General features: G+C 39.8%; 1 long non-coding RNA gene across 1 annotated transcript; it reads right to left on the bottom strand.

The window, feature by feature from the left end:
• Positions 1 to 3,101: 3,101 nt before the first annotated feature.
• On the bottom strand, positions 3,102 to 16,720 carry LOC116184154 (uncharacterized). The gene is made up of 3 exons (XR_004148899.2): positions 16,619 to 16,720; positions 9,444 to 9,589; positions 3,102 to 3,287 (listed from the first exon to the last, which is right to left on the bottom strand). It is a non-coding gene; the product is annotated as an uncharacterized LOC116184154 (long non-coding RNA).
• Positions 16,721 to 19,093: the final 2,373 nt, after the last annotated feature.

The following is a 19,093-nucleotide window of genomic DNA, read 5'->3' on the forward strand; positions in this document are numbered from 1 at the left end:
AGATGTTGTCAATGGCAGGAATATTTCAGAGTACTTCCTGGTGCTGATTGACAGCTGATGGCTTTGAAAACCAAGATTGCTGAGTGATATCTGAAGCATTTTAGAAGAAGTAACACCTTTGCTGTTAATAATTGTGAGTTATCTTACTCTGATTTTACTTACTGATCTAGTGGGAAGTCATGGCATGTACAGAAAAGCAGGTGATCTGATCTAGTTCTTCCCATTCTTCTCTGTGTGATCTGTGGTTTCTATCACCAAGTGACAGAGAAAGATTTCAGGGCACTCTTTGTTAAAATGTTAGCATTGCATCACAGGCACCTTTTCTGTTTTTCTCCCCTGGGTTATGCAATAAAAAGTTTTGAAAGTGCAGCAGAGGTGGAGATATTAATGGCAATGTCTTCCTAACTCTGTTTTAGCCAGCCTGGTTTGTTTTGGTGCTGCAGTCTGCATTAGGCCCTTCTGCAGACCACTCCAGGGCAGAGTTCTGCCACAGTCTGCAAAGCCAGTGAGCTTTGGAAGGGGATTGCTTGAAACCCCATCTCAGAGCTTTGCTTTAATTTTCAACCACATCAAATGGCAAACTCACTCACACGGTTGCTTTAGATCCAGGATAGATCTGTGGATGCCACACTGACAAACACAATCAGAGCTATGTGCTTGGCCCAGGGAGAATCAAAACAAAACTAAACTGCAAGGGGAAGTTAGGCAACCTTCCAAGGAAGTCCAGGATAATGACTGGTGTGTCCTGGCCTTGCATCACCAGTAGCAGAACATACAAATACTCTGAGGTGGCGTTGTGCTGAAGGCTGCAGCAAGGATTTCACCTGGTGGGGTTTGTTTTATTATTTTGCAATATTAAAAAGCCTTCATGGGAACCTAGCAGAAACCTTAGGATTTGAAAAGTTACCATGTTGTCAGGGATACTTGAAAGCTGGAAAAGAGGTTTCTCATTTTCTTCCTTGCAGATGAAAGTTCTCTGTCAATTTAATTCCTGATGGTGTGTTGAGTTTTGTGGCATTTTCTCACAAAGATAAACTGTTTTAAGTGAAAGCAAAATCCTGGTGTAATCTTGGTAGCAGTTGTAGGGCTTGACAATTTTTAAGGATTTTAAAAGGAAAGTTCAGTCATAGAGCTAAATTGGAGTGGAGCTGGACCTTTGAGGCAGTGACAGGCATTAAACAGGGAACCTGTGAGGAGCTGGAACTTTCCACAAGCAGTTTGAGCTGCAGTGTCTGAAAAGAGAGGCCATCCTTCCCAAGGAAGGGAATGGTTTAATTCTGACTACAAATGAAGTACAGCTGTAGGAAAATTAATTGCCTATGTGTGTTAACAACTGTATTTGACCATTTCACAAGCAGATCAGAATCTGATTTGTCATTTTTAAGAAACTTCCCCTCATGGGCCTCTGAAAATCAACACTTAGCAGAGCTGTTAATGCACAAAAATTGAAGTGAATGGTCCTATGAGGCTACACTCACATGTTGATTTCATAATTTTATGAACTTAGACTTGTGCATTAATGTTATACATGTATCCCTTTCCCAAACACATATAAATAATTCTGTTCTGCTCTTGTCTGAACCAGTTTTTTTGCATTTTGACAATCACATTCATAAACACAGATATGCCAATTAAGGAATTAAAAGTTTTGACAGCCTTCTCAGTAGATCACACTGAGCAGGAAAGTAACTGCAATGTATAGTCTCAGATTAATGCCCCACTTAAAATCCTTGAGGTTTCCTGTATGAAATTGGGAAGAGGGATTTTTCTCTAAGAAAATTGCGTGCTATTTAAAAATTCATTCTGCAAACAGCAGTTTTCTTTGTCTGAAAGCTCTGCTGCATTTTGATGATGATAGAGGAGGTCACTGTTGTTCAGCCCCTGCCATATCTTATTCTGTTGTAGTATAATAAACCAAAGTTTCTCTAGTTGTTAATGAATTAGTATAGACACAAAACCCCTTGTATTTTATAAATAACTTAGGGTTTCTTATCAAATAAGGCTAGAAAATGTTTTAAGCTGAAAATCAGATATTTGCTGTCCCACTTGTGAACAGCAGAAATACAATTGAAAAGCTAGACTAACATGTTCAACAAAAGACAAATCTTCATTGTCTATCAATCACAGCAGAACTGGGCATAAACAAAAGGAGTCAGTGCCAGGACCTAGAATGCACCTCTTTCCTCTGACCACATTTGGTTTTTTCCCTCTGGCTGATGCTTTGATAAAAATGGCTATAATAAGACCTCATGCTGACTTCAGAGGGAGCTGCCACAATCCATGTCCTTGGCTGATCTCTGGTTGCCCCAGCTGGGCTGTGACTTGAGCAATTGGACAGTTTAATTTTTTCAAGTGAGCTCAGCTATGTTAGAACTTCTGTGTGTTGGTTTGAGCATCAGTATTGCCTCAACATCAACATAAAAGAGGAGAATAAGGTGCAGTGGATAATTCCTCCCTCTGAATTGGCATTACTAGCTTTCTATGATATCACTGCCTAACTTGGGCACAGCTGTGCTTAGATTTTTTTAATATATTTTCCTTATGGCATTACCATATCCTTAGTCACAGCATCTTAATTTGAAATGCTGCTACACATTCCAGTTGGATGAAATTTTAACATTTAGCTTTTTAGCTAAACTTAACACCCCTTGAGGCCTTAGAGTTTGAAGGCCTTGGTTCTTTTTTGGTTTTTTGGGGTTTTTTTGGTTTTTTTTTTTTTTTGTCTTTTAAGAATTGCAATGCCAATCAAGCAATATTTTCCCAGGCTGTCTGCTGCTGATGCAAAGTAGAACACTCAGTTTGTTGATAGCATAGGGTAATACCCTGCTCAAAGAATTGCCCAATTCAATGGCAGAAACTAAGGAGCACCTTGATTATTAGTCAGCTATGTTATGGAAACTATTCAAAATCTTGGCTGCTACTCCAAGGAACTACTTAATAAAAATAAGTATGAATCAAACAACAACACCCCCATCAAACCCCCACCACTCCCACCCTGAGAAATCCAGTTGTGATACTGAGAGTGTGGGCAGGGTGAATGCATTTTAACTGCTCTGTCCTGAATGGGTCACAGCATTGCACTTCCACTTCTTTTTAGTTAGACAAGCACAGTTGTGTTTATTATTCTGAGTATAGAAGTCAACACACTTCAGATTTCTGGAAAACATTCAAGGATTTGTATTCCGTGCAAAAGGGTTTAAAACAGAATGTGCTGCTTGTCAAAAACATCCTATCCCAGTTCCTTCTGCAGCCAGCACTCCAGAGCAGAAGAAGCCAAGCCAGTATTGCTGAGAGGAAAAAAAAGAGGGGGAGAAATCTAAATAACAGAAATCCATCTGCATGATTGTCACATGATACCACTGAGAAACATCTGTGAATAAAGCAGAGTTCAACAGAGAGTCTTAATGATTAGAAATCAATCCCTCTGCAAAGGAGGTTATTTTCCAGTGTGCCAGGTCCAGCTGAAAAGTACAGTGATGTGGGGTAACTCTCACTGTTTATTCTGATATTTTAGCCATAAGTGCAACCTTCTGTCAGTTGAAGTTTTTCTGGAAAAGTGCAACTTTGTCCAAACAATCGTAAGTGGAGTAAAAGGAAAAAAATGGCAAATTATTGGAGAAGTCATATAATCACAAAATTCCACACCATAATTTGGTCTGTTTCGCATACCTTGACAGTGTATTTATGCTACTAGAGGTGGGTAAATGTAGCTCAATCCTATGAGACCTTCCATGGTTGGTGGGAAGCTGTGGCAGTTCTCCTCAGGTTTTAAGCCAGTTGCTTTCCTTTCTCCTCTTATAGATAGAGAGTATTTCTGTGGGAAGTTAATTTTAATTTTGATAACTTTCTGCCACAGTGCCAGTGAGGCATGAAATCAATGTCATTAGCATTTACAGGAAACATGAGCAAGTTCAAGGATAGAAGTATACTTGAGCATTGATGAAGTCAGCGATTTTTGTATCTTTTGGGTTTTTATCTTGCATTGTTAAAAACACTGGTAAGATGTATTGGATGGCAGAGTTCTCTTTATAACGTCAGAAATCATACAACAGGTGTCTAAGTTTGCAAAAGCAAGCAAGTCTGTGTAGAAATGTGTGTTAGAAATGAGATTTCCATAAATCACAAATAAGACATGTATGTTTGTTAAGGATGAAAATTAATCAAGTAAGGGTGACTAATCTAGCAGCATGCTTTCCCAAGGTACTGAATGCTCTCATTTGCCTTTTTGGATGTCTCATGGAAAGCAGTAGGAAGATCTTCTGAATGTTAGGTAAAATAGAATGGACTAGAGCAGAAAAGTAACTTAAGGGGTTTTTAATTCTTTTACCTTGCAATACATCAGGACAATGTGCCTAGGTAAGTCTGGGAATTTTCACAATTCTTCTGTTCTGAATTTTTTAGTTAGCAAAGTTCCTGTAACACAAGTTTCTTCAAGTTCTGCAGTTGAAAATGTACGCAGCTCTTGCTTTGCAGAACATATGTGAAATACTCTAATAAAATCTGTCTTCATGTGTACTTAAGGAAATAAAAGCAAAGTAACAGAGGTTTTGAACTTGGATTCCTGTTTCTGTTTATTGTTGTAAGTTGACCAGCCAGTGAATAATTTAAGTTCATTATACTGATGTATGGGATGTGTTGAGAAACTCTTGATGTGTTTCAAACCAGGGCCTGAGTAATTCTAAAATTTCATCATAATTTTTCAAGAGGGGTTCAGTTGCAAAGAGCTATAACAAAATTATTGGTAGCCTGTTGCAAAACCTGAATGCATTCAGGTTCCAACAGCACTGCTAATGCTAGATCTTAATCCATATTTCTGTTTTATGGCAATGCTGTAACCTGGGCTGGTTATTCAGAGTGCTCAGACTGGGCCAGTTGAGATCATTAACAGATTTCAGAAAATTAACATGAACCAAATGGTCAATGTTCAGTATAGTCTAAGAAATCAAGTGAAATAAAAGATAAATTAGCAGGAACTAGTCTCCATTGCAGAGCAGCCTTGAAAATCAAACTAGGATTTGGCTGAGGGGACTGGGTTTTTATTGTTGTTTGTCTGTCTGTTGGGTTTTGGTGGGTTTTTTTGGGGGGATGGTTTTATGGAAACATGGAAACACAGGCAGGCATCCCCACTACAGAGGTTTCAGATAAGTCTTTCCTGCTTTCCAACCTGGTGAAAGAAGTTTGTCTTTATAGCATTATCTCCTGTTTGGACAGCCCTCATTTTACTGCAAAAGCAGAAATATGGAAGCTTGTAATACTGCCCATGGGAAATGTCTCCAAAAGTGCCATGGTAGCTACCAAAATATTAAATTTTTTATCTCACTTAAACAGGCAATTTAAATATAAATAACTTTATATTCTTCAGTAGAAAGAGGCTGTGATGGAACTAAATTTAGTTTAAATTCAGTTGCTCCCAAAAATTGCTCAGATATTGTATTGTCTGTGCAAATGCACAGTTCAGGTCCTGTGACAGCATCTTAGAATATATTATTTCTGTCACACCCACCATGCTTTCCTTTCCTACAAACAAAAAAGATTTCTAAATTTCCCAAACTGCTTCCATATGTTATTTTTACTTTTAAACACTCTAATTAAAAAATTTGTTTTAACATAACACTGAAATCTAGGAGCTAAGAAAGGAAAGGGTGGGTTTGCTTTCATCAAAGTAGTAAATTACTTTTTCATTTCTGTATTTCTTTACTTATCTTGCAAATTTTATCATTCAAGTAAAATTTTTATTATTTGATTAGTGGAATCAAGTCAACATATTTAATATACAGTAATTTCTTCCATATGATATGTGGTTTAATGAACTACTTAGTGGTGACTCATTTCTCTGCCATATTCCTTTGCCACTGACTCTGTTGCTGTTGTTGAGCAAGAAAAAGAAGGCAGCAGTGGTTTGGATACTAAAGCCTTCAGGGAATAGTGAGTGGAGGATGTGCAAGGGTATCCAAGTAGGAACTGAGAGTGGAGGCCAGAGAAAAAGCTCCAAAAGCAACTGAAATTGTAATTGAGAACATAATAAACCCTTAAATAAATCACTGTGGGCTTGGTACTTAAATGGGACTCTGAACTGCAATTTTAAAAAATGTGCTGCTTTAGACATAGATGTATCAATCTTTGTGATTGCATGGACAAAATAACTGAGACATTCATAAGTTGCATGTTGTAAAGGAAAAGTCAACCAGTTGCCAATGAAAATAAATTGCAGTGCAGTGAGATAAAACCCCTAAAGTCAGCACTCCCACTCATGAAGTTTAATTAGTTGCCATCAAAAACACCAGAGAACAATGTGCATGGGCTCACTTAGGTCTTCAGGGCATGTGGGAGGATTAGTGGCATACATTAAGTGTAATCATTTTCATTGAGCATACAAGAATGTTCTTTTCCTCATCAGAACAGTGATCCGCCCTTTCTTTACACACTCTCCCTCCAAGGACTCTTCAGCTGTTTCTTCCATCAGTCCTGTTCCACCCCCACTGAGGGATTGAGGAGTCTTGCTGCTGTCTCCTAGCATGGACTTGGAGCAGACAATTCTCATATTACAGCCGGTAGCTAAACTGTTTCTCAAATAAAACTATAAAATCCTCCCACTAGTGTGAATCCAGTGCATTTGGGCTATCTAAGGTGGGAAGTGCTATGTATTCACAGAATCTGGTTAGATTTTTAGGTTTTTTTTAATGGTTGTAAGATCAGGATATCAAATTGTTAATTAGTCGTTCTGTCTCTTTACAGGTTCATTCAGTACAAAATTGCTGTATTGGACCTGTTTATGCAGATACTTAGGCAAGGAAATAGAATATATATATAATTTAAAACTTCAGATTTATTTTCTCCCTCATTAATAAACTAATAAATAGCTTTAGATTTACTCTTCTGCCAAGTGATATACCAAAGATTTATGGCTTTTCTGCATTCTACATCTGTATGGATACAAAAGCAAGTTTTCATCATCAAATGGAAGTACTATGAAAACTTAGGTAAAGTTTGTCTTCCATGAACTCATGATTTCAAGGAACACTTGGATTCTAGTTAGTATTTTCTCTGTTGGCTCCCCTTGAATACAAATCCATCCCAGGCCAAAGCTCTGCATGATAATCTGCCACGGGGTTGGTCTAAGTGCTTCAGTGTTCAAAGCTCCAGTTGTGGCTGCATTCTGCTGGAATTAGGGAACTGCCAGCCATTGTGGGGAATGCTAACACAAGGAGGGAAGTGACTTTTCCAGGTACAGACTTAACCTGTGAATAAGGAATAAGCAACTTGTTGTGTAGCTTTCAATGAAAAATCAAAATTTATTTATATCACTTTAAAATAGAAGCTTTATTGTAGATACTAATTTTAAAAAGCAGAGCTATCTCCATATTGTAATAAAAGTTGATAGTGCTACTTTAGGTGACTGGAATATGCTGTCTTAACTTCATTTAATATAAGATGGACCTTGAAGAATAGAATAGAATAATACACTTCAATATTATTTAGTGTTAGCAGGGAATAATAAATATTATGGCTGTGTATTGTTGAATTCTAAATGGCTTTGCTTCCTTTTTTAATTTTAATTTGTTCATGCTGTTCTTGACTTGGCTACTGTTATCTTTATTCAGTAAAACAGTCTCTTATTATGAAAACATTGGTAATGGCTTTTAAATGAATGGGGGGAAAAAACAGATGTACAAAATATTACCAAAGAGCTGTAAATATTTCATGAAAGGAAGACGAGGTTCAAGTGGAGTAGTTAATGAACCAAGCCACGATAGCATTAAAAATACAGAGCTGTGAATGTTCCAGTGTGACAGCACCCAAAACATTCAGCTTGTGGCAGTGCCAGTAATGGATGTAGAACTGCAAAGTGGGAGTGAAACCAACGGCATAAGGCACTTGACAGCAGTGAGCTTTGACTTGCTGGATGGGGGTACTTTTTGATCAAGAGAAAAATAAAACCTTTCACTGAATGAAGCACACTCATATTTATGGATTTAGAGATATGGATGGAAAGTACTTCTGGCCTACCCTCTAATATGAAGTAGAACTGTTGCTGTTTTTAGATCAGCCACAGCAGAGTCCTGAAAATTTCAACAATTGAGATGTTTCTTCTTTCCCTCCAGAGGAGAAGAGATGGCCCTGCTGGAGCAGGGGGTTTGGAGCAGATAAACCAGATCTCCTGCCAGCCTCAGCCACTCTGTGTTAGGGGAACGTGGGACACACCTTATTTGAAGGTTCCTTCCCTTAAATGTTAGAGAGGGAACACACATTGACACCAAGTGTAAATGTTGTGTAGTGACTCTGAAAATGGCATATTGAAGTGTGTTCAGTTTAAAGAGCAGGTATAGAGGTGTGACTTCAAGTGCTGTATGAGCCTGGAAGAATATTATTCCTCTTGAAGATTGCTTAAGCTAAAATAATATTCAAAAACACTCTATACAGTCAGAAGATCACCCAGGCAGAGAAAATGTTCATGTCATTCAAGCTGGGACCAAAAATGAGGGGAGGAAATGGATGTTGTTTGAAGAGAAGACAGTGGCATCTTCAGCTCTGAGCCACCTCACCCACCTCAAACTTCAGTTCTTGTTTTCACAGTAAAGGCAAGTTGTTTCTAAAAGTCAAAATTTGTAATGTAGTTGTACCAATTCCCATCTTCTCCCATATTTGTTCCAGGGACATTACTCAGAGAAGTATTGAGACAGCTGGGAGAATTGAACTGTTTCAAATATGTTCTGTGTCTTTCTTGTTTTGGTTTTGATAACTTTTAATTTCCTACTTTGTAATCAAGAATGTAACCCTCTATCTTGCTAGACTAAACTCAATTGCCTTTTTGGATTTGTCTAGCATTAATGATAGCCTCATGCAATAGTGCCAAGTATAAAGCATCTTGTCTTTTTCCCAAAATAGCTCTATTTGTTATCATGTCGTGAAGAATTTGAAATCCAGAAAATGTTCAGGAAGGTAATTCAGGGTGACTTTCCCGCCAAGCTCCAGAGGTTGGTTTTGTAGCTAATAAAACCCAGATTTGAATCTGACGGAGAAACACCAACCGGTAATCATTCTCTGATAAGGACAGGCAGAACACAATTCCTCTGACTGTGACTTCATGGATCTTACACAACCCAATTTATCCCAACTGTAAAACCCAGGCAAGGATGTGCAGAAGGGGAGTGGTTGTTTCTATTTCTTCTTTTCTTTCTGTTTCCAAAGACTTTCCAATACCTTTGCCTGATCTTTTACAATAATGTAGATAGGCGAATATCACACATTTAAGATTAAATTAAGCAGAATACTCAAGTAAAACCTTGTTGGGAGGTCTCGAGCAGCAAAAGGTACTGAATGATCCTATCACTGAGTGAAGCAGCCCAGGAAATAATCCTGCTCTTCCATCAGAAGTGTATGTATGTGAACAAGGGTTTATACCCCTGTATGATGTTCTTCCATGTAACATCTGCAAGGAATACCTCAAGGCAAGATTAAGCAGGAGCAGTCTGGAGAGTGACAGAGAGGATGGTTAAAGACAGTTGTTTTCATCTCACTTCCTCTTCTTCCTGCTTACTAAGTTTTTTGATTACCCTTTAATTTCAAGCCATGTTTCAGTGGACAGAACCTGTTGTGGGAAATAAACAAACATGCTTAGACTTTGGCTTCAGTTGTGCATTCAGTGGTGCTTATCAGATTGGTCTAGGCATCCAGGGGTTTTATCACTCATTAGAATGATTGCATATGTCCAAAAATAAACATAGGCATTGAGCAGGAATGCAAATTTCTGCTACGGAGGGGAGCTGAGGGAGGGATATCCCTGTGGAGGGAACCAGCTAGATAAGACTGCACTGAGTTTTAAAGAATAGAGGAAGCACAAAAGAGTCTGAGATGTGTTTAGATGCAATGAATCTTAATTTTTCTTTTTCTGGGACCTAACCCTTCTATAATAGAGGACCCAGTAAAATGCATCATCAACAGATACAAGAATTTGTTTCTGGCTTTCTGATAAGACTGTCTGTTGTTACTTTCCGTTGTTCCTTTAACCTGATGCCAAAGGTGACAAATTTCTTGGTATCAAAGGAAAGCCCATGGGCTACAGATTGAAATCCCAAAAGACAACCTGTCAAAAATGTTATGTGAAAAAAAACCAGTAGTTTCTTTTCTGTGTTGCACTTCTGTAGGGATATTTATAATTGGAAAAGAACTCATACCTGTGGTATCCAGCAGTATCACTAAATATATTTTTATATTGTTCACTGCAGCATCTTGTGTGCATTAGTGCTGCTAATGCAAATTACGGTTCCTGCTCTTTCCTTTTAAGAAGAAATTTAACCCATTGGATTGAAAGAGAACCTCTGGATCAGATCAGTCTTGCAGCTACAGGTAGCAGTGCAGATGTAGTCAGGTCAGAGGGTATTAAGGAGTTAACAATATAGGCCCCCAGACAGCAAAGCTGCTTTTCAAAACCATAAAACAAAGCCTATAAGAATAAAGCAAATGGCAACACTACAGACAGCACAAGAGGATGACGCTGCCCACAAGTTCTTGGACCATTGCAATAATTGTGAAATTTGCTAAATAAAAATTTGGAATTGTCCCAATTTCCTGTGCTAGAAAAGACATCTGCATGTCTGTCTCAAATCTCATCCTTAACTTCCAGATTTGTAACTACAGAGCAACTTCAGAATTTTCTTATAACTTCTGTGGCTTTTCTTTTCATTATTGCACAGGTAATTTCTTGATTTGCAAGTGACCTGCTGTATGTTAGGGGTCTGTATATATTTTGACTGTTTTTTCTCTGTTCAGCTGAAGAGAAAGAATTCAATCCATAATATTTCTCTCACAGCACCTCAGTTAGTGTCCTGGAAACTGCATGTACTTCCTGCCAAGTCATGCAACTATAGCATCATGGCAAGAAGTAACAATACTTCTGTTGTTTGAAGCATTAGGTTTTTAGACTGTTAGGAATGCTAGTGGTGCTGCTTCTTTTAATTATTTAACTTCTCCCAGAGTCAAGAAACTATTGATATCTAGAGTATACTAAAAAGGCACTTGAAGCATGATCTTAGTCTCTTATTGCCTTAGTCTGTGATTCTCCTTTGAGTTTACAAAGACAGTTGTGCCACTCTGGGAAGAAAAATGAATGTATTTTAAATTTGCTCTTCACTGGATCACTGAGTGATGTGTGTGTGTGTGTCATTTCATAGGTCTTTTTCTGAAGCACTGCATTTGTGATTTAAGTGCTTTTGTTTTGGGTGGGTAGAGCCTCTTTACCATCAGAAAGAGACAGGATATAGTGGGCAACTGGAGTCAGGCCCTGCTTCTCTGAGTGCCTCTTTAGAGGTCTTTGGAGGTCCTGGCTCAGTGTTTATGTGTTTGCTGTTTTCTATAAAACCAGTTATCCTTGCACTTTCTCCACCAAATCCTGCCATACAGGGAGCAGCAGTCAGTAATTTAGGGGACCCAAAAGGAGAAGTTAAGATTGTAGAAGCATTAGGTTATAGGATGTGTCAATCTAAGTAGGCCAGTCATCACAGCCTGTCAGTACAGACTACCCAAGGGGTTTTATTTGATGTCTAATGTGTGTATGCATAATTGCATCACTGACAGTGCTAATTTTGCTGTAAGGTTCTTCCAGTGGAAAAATAAAAGATCTAAGAGGTTGTTTTGTCTGACAGAGTATGGTTAAGTGATGTGCTATTAGGATTTGCATAGGAATATATAGGTAATATGCCAATGGAGGTTGCTGTGCCTGAAACCATCCAGTGGTGTGTGCTGACTCACTGTCTCACCATGCTTTTAGCAAGTGTGCAAGAATTATAAGGATATGCCACATTTCTCACCTCATTATTGCATATCTAGCAAGGCTCAGCTTGTAAGCAATTTTATCAAAGGAAATATGGGTAGGAGTAAGTTTCTACTTACAAGGTAGAGAGGAAGGAGTAAACCCTTACTTAAGAAAGGAAAACCAGGTATGCTGAGATCTGTGAGGAGTCAGATCTGAAGGACACAAGTAGACCCCAAATAGTACAAGGAGTTGGATTCATGGTGTGGTTTGTGTGTAAAAATCAGATTTTAGGCCCAATCTAGGGACTATCTATAGCAATGCTTTGAAAAAATTGACACTTCATTTTACAGTTAGCAGAAGCAAAAAGCAATTTCACTTAAAGCATATCCAGATAGTCTCACTGCTGTTCTCCATGGTGGTGATATCCAAGAGGCAGAGATATCCCCTGCCCCTTTGCAGACAGCCAGTGCTGCCCTCTGGGAGAGGTGGCAATGTCCCCAGCAAGTGAGACAGCAAGGGGCTGCTCTGGGAGCACAGAGCTGCCCAGTTCCTGAGCAGGCTCCTGCTCCCAGTGCTGTGGGCAGGGCTGCAAGCAGACACAGGGCATGCACAGGGCTGCAGAGGGGCACAGGGCTGCAGGCAGACACAGGGCATGCACAGGGCTGCAGAGGGGCACAGGGCTGCAGGGCAGGCACAGGGCATGCACAGGGCTGCAGAGGGGCACAGGGCTGCAGGGCAGGCACAGGGCTGCAGAGGGGACAGGGCTGCAAGCAGACACAGGGCATGCACAGGGCTGCAGAGGGGCACAGGGCTGCAGGCAGACACAGGGCATGCACAGGGCTGCAGGGCATGCACAGGGCTGCAGGGCAGGCACAGGGCATGCACAGGGCTGCAGAGGGGCACAGGGCTGCAGGCAGACACAGGGCATGCACAGGGCTGCAGAGGGGCACAGGGCTGCAGGCAGACACAGGGCATGCACAGGGCTGCAGAGGGGCACAGGGCTGCAGGGCAGGCACAGGGCATGCACAGGGCTGCAGAGGGGCACAGGGCTGCAGGCAGACACAGGGCAGGGCAGCCCCAGCCTGGGGATGTGTGGAACTGTGCCAGGTTCTCACTGCTGCTCACTCAGCCCTGAGTCACAGCTGGGCACTGACCTCAGGCTGGCAGCCCCAAGCAGAGAATCACTTTAAGAGTACTTATTTTATTTTGTTTTCCTTTTTATAAGCTTATAATGCCCTCTGTATTTCCTTTTTGTTTTCAGTTCTAGTTTCCTTGGAGTAAGTAAAACAGTTGTCTTTTGTGCTTTTCTTTTTGTGAGTTAAGCATCATATTAAACTAGATATTAATTTAACAAAATTAAGATCTAGTTTAATTTAAGATGATACTTGGGTAACAGCTAACAGGAAGAGCTCTCTTAGAATCATAGGATCATACAATCATCAAGGCTGGAAGAGACCTTTTCTTTCAGAAATGAGTAAAACTTCAGGAGGATTTGGGGCTTTTAGGTGTAGAACAAGATCCTAGTTAATGGAAGGTATGAAATATATAACATTTTGGTTAACTAATCTTTGTTGTGAGTCTTTTCTAAAAACAACCACTTGTAATACTGGACAAAAAGGTAATGATATACGTGGTGTAATAGTCATGAACTTTAGTCTAACCTCAAGATCCTGTCTGAGTAAGACTTATGAGATACTCTTCTTGTAACCTTTGCCATTAATACTTTCAGTTTTGTGGGTTAATATCAACAGATATCAGGCTTAGGACCTACAAAAACATTCTGAAATAAACTGAATTTAGACAGTGTGAACCAGGAAGGGAAGGCTTCAAAAGGCTTCAGCTCTGTATGAAATGCTGAGTATATTAACTGCCACAAGGTATAAGGCTCCATGATATCTAACAGAACTGCACAAGTAGTAATCAGTTAGATGTGAAATGGATGGTTGTTCTTCTACTGAAAGAGATTTTTTTTTTTAATGTGTCTGGAAGTTGTCTGTGCCCCTAGCCAACAGATGACAAACAGCTCTTGGAATTTCTCTGTGCAATGTTAGATATCTATCTGTCACTAAAGTTTTTGTCCAGTTTACTTAACCTGAAAAAGGACTCAAATCCCACCATGCAAAAGTAATCTGGTAGCAATGCTCTTTTCCATTTGAAGGGAAACTAATCAGAATAGAGTGCAAAGATGGGGAGGTAAAATAGGTAGTGAGTAGAAGGAAATCAAAATGAAAGACATAGCACCCTTCTGTGTCAAACCGTGATTGCTGGAGAGGCAGTGAGACACCTCTGCCTGTGAGAGTCAGAAATTCAGAAGCAGCAGCCTGGCATTACAGCGGGAGCTCAGTCTCACCAGTTACTCTTTCTGAGAGATGAATAGTCAACCATTCAGGAAAATTGATTTCTATTTGGAATTGCTTTTGTTTTTAACTGATGGGAGCTGTTAACATCTGTATCCTCGGGCTTGATAGTCCATAAGAGATCTCGGAGGAATGGCTCAAATGGAATTGCAGCTGGGAGGAGCATGTGGCAAGACATCAAGGACTGCCAGGCATCCTGTAATGTCATCAGCATGGCAGCCTCCACAGATCTGCACTGTATTCCAAAACAGATCCTTCAAAACAAACTTTAGACCTCATTATAGATCAGAAATAAAAATGTGGACGAATCACCCCAGACATTCCGTGGCTCACAGTGTTTCAAGGACTGCTTTGTTTTCTCCAGCAGTGTGACCTTTCAGTGAGGATGCTGCTCGCTGCACAGCTGAGACACCCAAGTTTCCAAGACATGAGGACACAGCATGACAGCCTGTGAAATCCAGTTTGATAGTGCTAAAAACATGAAACTACCTGCAAAAAAAAAAAGCCCCTAATGCTTCCTCCCCCATCTCTTCTTAGTTCTGGATTGCAAGACAGCCAAGAAAGCATTCCCAAGAGCTCTGCTCAGTCTGAGTCATTTACAAATCTGTTTTAACCTCTTTAACAGGTTTGAAATAAGGTTTGACACTATGCATCTGCCAAAGAATATAGTGCAATGGTTCATATAATGTATTTTTTTAAGAAAGGTTTTTTTTTTTCTTATCTTGATGTACATGCTCTGTGTTTGAGGAAGGAGTTAGAAAGCAATACTGTGGTCACTTTGGAGGAAATGGCCTTAGAGCCCTTGTATTTTTCATTGCAGGAAGCTGCAGGAAGCCAAATACTAAAAAGACTAAAAACAGAAAATTGGGATTTTAATATATACACCATAGTAATTAGCCAATTTATTCTGGTTTAGGTGAAGTTTTCATTCTGAGAAGAATTTTATTCCTGAGGATACCTGCAAGCACAGAAGGCAATTAGGTCCTCAGAAGTTTGCTGAATGCTCAAATTCTGATAAATAGCAGCTCCCAACTTTGCAATGGTCAGCTATTCGAAAATAAATCTTTTCCTAGCAAAGGACTGTCCTAAATGTTTCCCACTTAAACTGTTATATAAATATTTGCATTTCTTTGATGATGCATGTTCAAATTTGCATGCTGCTGGTTTGATTACTTAGTGTAATCATAGCATTTACATAAATATGCATGAAAGACACCAACATTTCCTCACCTGTGTCTCACATGTTATAGATTTATGTACCAGGGGAGAGATCGTACACTGTGCAATCTACTTAAGGAGGGTATGCTGCCTGCTCTGGTATCACTTACAGTATGGAGGCAGGATTTATATGCTGCCCTTCATCTGTGTTTATTTGGACAACTCATTGTTAATGTAGCTGGCCCTCTCTCCTGCAAGTTTTACCAACCTGGGTTTCATGCAGCCTTACCAGAGAAGGCTTTTTCTTTTAAAGTATGTATTGTGTGCTGTGCTATCATCTTTTCAAGATGGCAAAAGTACAAAGAGGATGTGCAATTAGTTCAGAATGTGTATGCTCTCCACTTTCCTTTTAAGTCTGTGAGGACAGATAAAAGACTTTTCTAAACTATCAATGGATTTGTTTGCCAGATGCTCTCTAGATGAGTACAGTGAGGGTGGAGAAAGCAGGAGGTTTGGCTCAACACAACTTCTTTGGTTCCTTTCATATTTCTTTCAAAACAAGCTTTTGTTTGTTTTTTAAGAAACAGGAAAAAATCCTGGCAAGCACAAGGCATTTCAGATGGAAGATTAGTTTGTATCATATTGTATTGAAAAATTTGGCATCTTTAGTTCTAGAGAGATGGAGGAAATAGCTCAAGGTTTTATCAGACTTTCTGAAGGATTGTATTTTTTCAATACATGGGTTATAGCTTTGCTAATGTTGCAGAATGTTCTGTATGTGAGAAGTCTGGAAATAACAGAATTGTCATTTTTATTACTTGCATCACTCTTTTTCTCCTGTCCCTAGTATGTAAGAGGGCACTTGTTCAGAGCCCTCTGAACAAGTGCCCTCTTCTGGGAAACAGAAATGGAAACAAGCTACTACTTTGTTTTCTCTTTGCACCCTGACATTTCTAAACAAGAGAAGAATGCAGAACACTCATAGAAGAGATTATTTTCTTATAATTTTGCAAAAAATAAAAAATAGAAGTGTGATGATTTTGATTTGGTAATGATGTGTTACATGAGAAATATGCAGAGCAATTAGAAATACCAAGAGAGTCAGGCATTTTAAACCTCCCTGTATGGTAGAAATGCCAGACTGTGCTTCTTTCTGAAGAAAGAATTGTCACATTTTCTGCATGTGATAAACTACTTCAGCATTTGGACTGTTGATAACTATAGCACATAAATCACAAAGACTGAAGGCTCCAGTGGGGAAAGGAACAATCAAAGAAGCAATCAACTGATCATCACTGTCATTAGTGAAAGTGGAAGACAATTAAACAAAGCAACCAAGCAAAAAACTTACCTCAGTCCTGTATAGGTTTGTTCACAGTTTTGATGCTGAAGGCCTTTAACAATACTAGAACAGGAGTTTCCATCACAAAAATGTGTCCCCACTATGGTACTCCAGCCTGTTGCACCCATAATGAATATTCAGCAGCCAGGAGGAGAGGCTTCAATAGGCTTGTGTGTGAGTGGTTCTCATTGAGGAGCCATCAGTGTCATCTCCCTCTGCCCACAAGGGACAGATACATGTTCCATTTTAAAATTTGTTCTTTGTATGATCTACCCAGTATAGTATCCAGATCTTCAGCTTCACCTTCCCTTCGAAGTGCTTTAAATTCAGACAGACTGAACACAGAGGTTTGGTACAGCCTGATTGCTTTGATGAACAAGTCTGCAAAACCAAATCAAATGCTGGTTCTCCCCTCAATATATTTTTCATAAATCTTTCCAAAGGACAGGTTAGTTCTTATGTAGTGGCCTGGGAAAGAACTGTAAAACACCTCAAGAAAAAGAATCATGGGCTAAGGCCCTGGTTTGCTCTTTGCTGTACAGAAGCAGGCAAGTGAGGTCTCAGGGTGGACATCGTAAAGCACATATGGGTTTGCAGTGAGCATGTTTAGCATATCTCTATACCACAGAGTGAACTGCAGGTCTGGAATATTTCACTGTCAGTGCCTAAGACTGAAAAACCAGTATATTTATACTGTAGCTAATGCTGTTCACTGTCATTCTTTCACTTCATTACTGAGACAAGTTGAAAAGCAAAGGTCACAATTTGCTTCAGCTGCCATTGCTGACCTCATCAGACAGGAAGGAAATGCCTTCTGCAAAAAAGTATTTGGATGGTAACTATTGCATGACAAGGTTGGAACAGATCATCCTTGAGGTTCCCTTCCAACCTGGTATTCTATGAGTCTCTGCTTCTCTCTTGTATATGATAAAATGATGCTGATTCCTGGATCTCCTCTGAGCATCTTTCCCCGTCTCTGCATTGCCACTGTGCTTCTTCCCCCCATCCTGTGCAGCTTGTCCCAGATTAGTCTTCCCACTTGGTAAGAATCTGGTTCTTTTCCACCACTTGTCCTTCAAAGACAGAAGTGCACCTTTTTCCTTCTCTCCTAAGTCTTCTCAACAGTTCCTATGCTCTGGCTGGCAGTCACTGACAGCTTTGGCAGCTCCATATGCCAGGGTACAGCAAGGTCAATGCATGGCTCCAGTGATGGAGAAAAAGTGTCTTTTCATTGGGTGGTGAAACCATTTGATCCATGACTCCAAATATATTATCCCACTGTTAAATGAGTAGGTCTCAGGAGTCTGTCTCAGCACCAAAGATAAAGGGAGTTTGCAGGAAGATTCTGTGGAAAGCTGTGGATGGACAGTTCAAAGTTTGAATCCACTCTATTGTCAGTAAAAAAATTGCAGCTACTGAAACTATGGGAAGAAGATACAAAGCCAGACTTGGCCTTCTTCAGGCTACTCCAGACTCCATGGTGCTTAATGAAAAACTTCCAGGTTCTGTTCTTCTAAATAAAAATAAAAATAAAAAAATAAAAAAAAAAATCAAACAAAACAGAAAAAAGCAAAGCTGAGCAGTTTTAGGAAAGTCCCAGCATGTACTGGGGTGAGTGCTGGTGCTATGGGGAAGAGGATAAAAGAGGGGAAGTTTCCTCTAAAGCCCTGTATATTGCACAGCTCAGAAAAACAGGTCTGTCAGCATCTCATGAGTTGCTCTCCCTTCCCTTCACTGCACGTTTCCCAGTGAGAGAGTCCTGTCTCTGCTTTGCTAAAGATATCAAACATCCTTGACAGCAGGCTCGGTGCCTCATGCCAGAGGACTCTGCATGGCTGCAGCAGCTCTAAATACAGTGAGAGCCTTAAGTAGGCAAATCTGGCTGCATAAACTCTATTGTAAATGTCATACTGTGAATAGTTCTTCTGGTGCTCTTGAAATATGGAAGAGAAATGAACATTAACATGCTGGAGCTATCTACAAGTAATAAATCGCAGTGCCTATATGTTTATGTATGGAACCTGTGCTCACCAATGCACACCTCTGATTTATCTGTCCCTGGGGAGAACCAGGTAGCAGCTCTTTTGTGTAAGTGCTTCCAGTTGGGGTACAAAATATGTATCATTTAGGGCTGTCTGCTTAGCAAGACTGTCAATTTTCCTGTACAAAATGCAGATGAGGAAAAACAATTATTTTCCCACCCATCTCTGGATGACCTGTATAGCAGCAAAGCTTTGTACCTCACTTGCAGATTAACAAACAAACCAAACCCACTCAGCAGTCTCCCCCTGACACAACTTCTCTGCTAGGCCATGTTATTCCCAAATTTTTCTTTTGTGTAGAGTTGTGCCTTTAGTAAAGTGCCATTGTTTGATTATGCACTTCTTGTCTGTGCAGTGTTCAGAACACAGGAAACCTCAGCTATGCCAAAATCTTTAATGAAGTATTCAGAGTACATTTTAAAAGGCATTCCCCTATGTAGCT

This window comes from Lonchura striata, chromosome 16 (assembly GCF_046129695.1).
Source record: "Lonchura striata isolate bLonStr1 chromosome 16, bLonStr1.mat, whole genome shotgun sequence".
Classification (NCBI taxonomy): Eukaryota; Metazoa; Chordata; class Aves; order Passeriformes; family Estrildidae; genus Lonchura; species Lonchura striata.